Consider the following 6000-nt stretch of genomic DNA (forward strand, 5'->3'; position numbering starts at 1 on the left):
TTATTTCTTTTGTAAATGAATATACGCCCAAAAACTGATGCAAAGGAAACATAGAAGCCAAAGTGGATCTGTGCAAATGCCTTGATTCTACTCAATCAGGTCGTTCACCTTTATCTTTTAAGCGCCCACCATCCCTAATCTAAACGGCCGATACTTCACGGAATCTCTTAGTTTAAAAAAATGACTAATAAAAAACTACTATTAAAAATCGGACCAATTAAAAGTCATTTTACACTGTAATCCTAGCGTTGTTGACAAGAGGCCCACGCACATTACGTAAAAGATATGGACATTTCTAAGGAGGAAGTAGCACAACTTGTCCCTTTTAACATATGTTTGAAATTGTCCACGGAGAAAGTATTTTCCTATTTTCCATTGCCATTAAATATGGGTCATTTTTTCCTCAATTTGGCCTCCACATTTATCTCTTTCTTGTTCTAAACCACAGAATAACGCATAAGCAATCAATGCACAAGCTACATACAAGTACACACGTAAGATGTTGATAATCAAGGCCACTGTTCAAAAACATTCAAATTAGAAGGCGCCACCTAGTACTTTACTGATATAAATATGCATTCACCCATTTCATATTCAAGACAGACGGGCTGTCTCCGGAAAGAGCGATGTTTGCTTCAGAAAATAATAGCACGGGTTGATTAGTTTAACAAGAATGACCGCCACCCTAACCTCGAAAGATTTAGCAATTAGCATATATAAGCACTCAAGTCGATTCTCAGAATCTATATACATAGACTAAAATTCAATTGCTCAGTAGCGAAGCTTGGAAAGTTTACGTTTATAATTAATTACTGCTTCTAATCACATTTAAGCAAACGCTACTTGTCAATTTTAATTTTTGTATACTAGCAATTAAGACCGAGTTTACCAGAGGACCAGGCAGGGGTGATACATGCCATCTCTCCTTTTTTCTCCAGATTAAAGGTACTACCCAACAACTCTAAAATACCAAGTGGGCCGGCTTTGCGATTTTTTCCTTAGGAGTTAGACCATCCCCCACCCCCTGGTTTTTTGCCCAAAATCCCCAAAATGTTACTAAAATAAGCATCAAATTTAAACACCGCTCCTGCTTACAGAATACATTGCATTTTATTGGTATTTCACACAAATAAAGATTGGACCTGTCTTAGTTCACACCAGGAATTTCAAGTCATTTGAAGTGACAGGTGCCAATCAAGAAATGTCATTTCCTACCCATGTCACGCAGCATTTAGCTATAAGGCAAATTAGCTGAAATTCTGACTCAAATATTGCTTAAGTCCAACTTTCTAAATCAAAACTAATTTCATCACAGTTTAGAGTCACCCTTGGCCTGATGAAATCAAGAATAAAATTTTTGGCATCTGTTATTTTTTGGTAACAAAAGCTGTTCAAACAACATGACAAGAGGCTAGTTTTAACAAAGAGACTAGGGCGAAATCTAAAAATATCAGATATTATAGAATCAGTTTATCAAAGTTATTTCTATGTTAATGTCATTAACAAAGTCTTTGAATATTATTTTGGGCAGTGGAAGATCAATGAATGCAAAACTCTTCGCAATATCCCTTAACCCTCGGACGTACAAGGCGGGGGGTGGGGTGGATGAAAAGACGATTTACTCTAAGGGGCTGAAACTTTCATTAGCTGTTCATTCATCCTTCGCGGATATTTTGACATGTCAATTGTGTGTCCATCATTTTTTATGTTTCCATAACAACCACTAGTTTCATGTAGGTTTGGCCAAAAATCAACTTTTTTTGACATAATTCTGTATTTTTTGGCAGTTTTCTTCATCAAATTCCAGAAATTCACCAATGTGTACATTTCATAAGCATTCTGGCTTGATTTTGTATCAATTTCCATTATTTCTTGACTTTTTAAGAAAAAAGTAAAATCCAAGATGGCGGATCCACGATTCCGGGTCAAACGACGTCATTTGGCATCATATGACGTCACAACCAACAAATATGGTATCATTTTGTAGAACAAGCTCAGGGCTATCTAATCAATGTAAATTTATTTCACTGTGCCTAAACAGAGCGTAAACCCAAGAGGGTTCCATCCATTTCTCCCTTATACAACGGTGGGAGTACTAGTTAGCTTGTAAATCCGAGGGTTAAAATATCAGTGCAAAACACCTAAATTCTATTTGTACAATTTAAATATGGGAATAAAGGGCCGTGATGTTTACATTCTAAAAAATTGAATAGTTAGATGAGAGTTTTTCTGGGCAAATCTCACTTTTTAGATTACCCTTCAAACCCTGCTCGAGCATCATGGGCGGGTCACATGCTTGATGTTGCAATTGATTATTGTCAACTCTTGCTTTACACTTGGCATACAAACTCATCAATCCTGAGAGGTATTCTTTGCCCTCATATATTAACTCTTGAGCTCACCCGATGAATATCCATTTCATGCGAATCGAGTTAAAAAAACATCTATGATTTTTTTACTTTGCCGCATCAGGCAGGCAAGTAAATCTTAATTAGTATAAAGATAAACATTGTGCATATAATTTTCAAAGCATGGGAACAAGAACCAAAGACCTTGATCAGCAGCAAATGATATCACTAAGTGATAATTAATAGTTTGTTGTTGTTATTGTTTTATTTATTATATTTATTTATATTTATTGTTGTTATTATTTATTATTTATTCCCACTACGTAAGGAATTTCAATCTCTGTTTATAGATGTGCACACTCCAATGATAAGAATGGCTTCGATGTTTAGCTCAATTGTAACTTTTTTGAAAGAAAAGCTCCACAATACCGGATGTTACCTTTGTTCTCATCTCATCCACTCACTTCCCAGCCTTAGAGAGTGCACAGGCGTTAAGATCGTCAAATATGATTTCAGTGATCCACAGGCTGGAAAGGACCTCTGTGACACAGAAATTGCCACAGCGCAGAGCCGTGTGCGTTGTAACATAAATGAAGGCCACGACATTAAAAGTGTTAGTGATATCCTATGGCGGGTTAAGGGGTGTCAGGCATCAATACTATTGTTAAGACTCAAGAGTCAGGCCAGACCTTGAAGCACACAATGTTCGGAATCCTGTCTCTAAAATTTTTTAGCTTCAAGTCCGGCGGTTTGAAAGCGTAGAAGGCTTATGATACGGGCCCTGGTAAACGTTTCACACCTGCACATGAGGAATGGATTTGAAAGACCTCAAGGGCCTACAGAGGGCATAGAGCAGCCCTCAAATGTACTGCAAGAGAGACTGCAACTTTTACAGCCAGGAGTTTGACAAGTGTCTGCTCCAACAGCCTCAGTCTAGGCATAGTTATTAGAAGGGGATTATTATGAAACTCAACAAAGTTCTTTGTTGTATGTTTTTGTTCTCTTTTTTGGCCTTGACCATGCGCAAAACACAATTGTTGTATACTACTGACCGAGTAACTGACCATTAGAAACGTTTTGGTTTTGTAATTCATGCATAGTGTATGAGTGCAAAAAAAGATTTTGCACAGTCGTGGACCTTCCAACACAAATCTTGGCATCCTTGTTTGTCGGGCTTCATAACCATTCCCCTCTCTTAACTATGGTCTAAGACCTTGCAATCTATTGAAGAGGAGTCCCAAGTTGTTAAGGCTACAAGAGTATATTCCTCCTACCCTGAAGAGGGATTCATAAAAGCATAGCAGTCTTTTGCATTCTGCAGAGACACTTGGATTCGGGCAAACACGTAATGAAGTTAGAGAGGGAAACGGCATAGACAGCATCAAGATAAAATGGGTTGAAATCCCAAACGTCCTTTAGTGATCATGATCCACGTGAGAAATCTCAAAGGGATGGGTCTGAAAACATCACGAAGAGGAACCCGAAAAGAACATTCTTGGAAGGTGAGGGGACAGGACGAAAGTGTAGTGAATGAGTGCAGTCAGATGAGACTGTGCAAGACACTAGTGGCAGGAAAATGTTCAGCAAAGAAGAGTAGCTTGCTGCAGACCAAATAGCCCAGTACTTCAGCATGTTGTCTGTAATGTACAGACGTGGCCGACTAGCCATACACCAGACTGATCTGAATCCGTCTCAAGATGAAGCAGAAGAGATCTTGACCAGGCTTGCAGCACGAAGACAGTACTACTTGCCAGCTACTTTACCATCCACCATATAGAATATGTAACATAGTCTTTTGACCAGAAAAAAACAAATCACTTATTTCACAGTGCCATGGAGCTATGGATATACTCAGGAGGTTACTGAGCAGAAAAGAAAACGATAGCCAAGAGCCACTAAAGCTTGTCGAGTGCCTAGAAAAATTAAAAAAGTTCAACTGGGCCAAACCTTGGTAAACCTAAGACACTGGTGCCGTGTATGTTGTCATGTGTGCTCGCTTGGACGCTAGGTTTCAGATGATTTCAGCTACTAGATCTTCTCGAGGCTCAATTTTTCCTCAGAATTGCAATTTTTTCAGACATCTTACTCGCAGACATGCAATCATTTACAATGTGTTGTGCTAACATCTTTGAGGTATAACCTTTATCTGCGGTTAATTCAGTATAGGAACTTTCATTTTCATAAAAGCTAGCTAAAGCTCAATCTCACAGTTGAAGTATTATATACAAACTGTACGTGTTTACCAAGATTTACTTGCATGCCTGATGCAGAAAAATGAAAATTTCAAGGGGTTTTTGAACTCGGAATGAGGGCAAACAATAATTTCAGCGAATAATACTTCTCGGGATTGATAAGTTTGTTTGCTGAGTGTAAAGTAAGAGTTGACAATAATCAATTGCAAGATTAAGTATTTGACCTGTCATGATTGAGCAGGGTTTCAAGAGTAATCTAAAAAGCAAGATATGCCGGGAAAAACTCTCATCTAACTAGTCAATTTTTTAGAATTCAAACATCATGGCCGTTCATTCCCATATTTAGATTTTACGAATAGAATGTAGGTGTTTTGCATTGTTATTTAACCCTTGGACGTACAAGCTAACTCGTACCCTCACCATCGTATAAGGGGGATATGGATGGAACCCCCTCTGGTTTTTGTTCTGTTAGTGCACAGCGTACTAAACTTACATTGATTAGATAGCCCTGAGCTTGTTCTACAAAATGATACCATATTCAATCTCAAATGGCGTCATTAGACCCGCCATCGTGGATCCGCCATCTTGGATTTTACTTTTTTTCTTAAAAAGTCAAGAAATAATGGAAATTGATACAAAATCAAGCCAGAATGCTTATGAAATGTACACATTGGTGAATTTCTGGAATTTGATGAAGAAAACTGGAAAAAATACAGAATTATGTCAAAAAAAGTTGATTTTTGGCCAAACCTACATGAAACTAGTGGTTGCTATGGAAACATAAAAAATGATGGACACACAACTGACATTTCAAAATATCCGCGAAGGATGAATGAACAGCTAATGAAAGTTTCAGCCCCTTAGAGTAAATCGTCTTTTCAAAATTTTGAGAATACCTCCTTGGGATGGATGGCATCCACCCTCCCCCCGCCTTGTACGTCCGATGGTTAAGGGATATTGCAAAGAGTTTTGCATTCATTGATCTTCCACTGCCCAAAATAATATTCAAAGACTTTGTTAATGACATTAACATAGAAATAACTTTGATAAACTGATGCTATAATATCTGATATTATTAGATTTCGCCCTAGTCTCTTTGTTAAAACTAGCCTCTTGTCATGTTGTTTGAACAGCTTTATTCTTGATTTCATCAGGCTAAGGGTGACTCTAAACTATGATGAAATTAGTTTTGATTTAGAAAGTTGGACTTAAGCAATATTTGAGTCAGAATTTCAGCTAATTTGCCTTATAGCTAAATGCTGCGTGACATGGGTAGGAAATGACATTTCTTGATTGGCACCTGTCACTTCAAATGACTTGAGATTCCTGGTGTGAACTAAGACAGGTCCAATCTTTATTTGTGTGAAATACCAATAAAATGCAATGTATTCTGTAAGCAGGAGCGGTGTTTAAATTTGATGCTTATTTTAGTAACATTTTGGGGATTTTGGGCAAAAAAC

This window comes from Orbicella franksi, chromosome 3 (assembly GCF_964199315.1).
Source record: "Orbicella franksi chromosome 3, jaOrbFran1.1, whole genome shotgun sequence".
Lineage (NCBI taxonomy): Eukaryota > Metazoa > Cnidaria > Anthozoa > Scleractinia > Merulinidae > Orbicella > Orbicella franksi.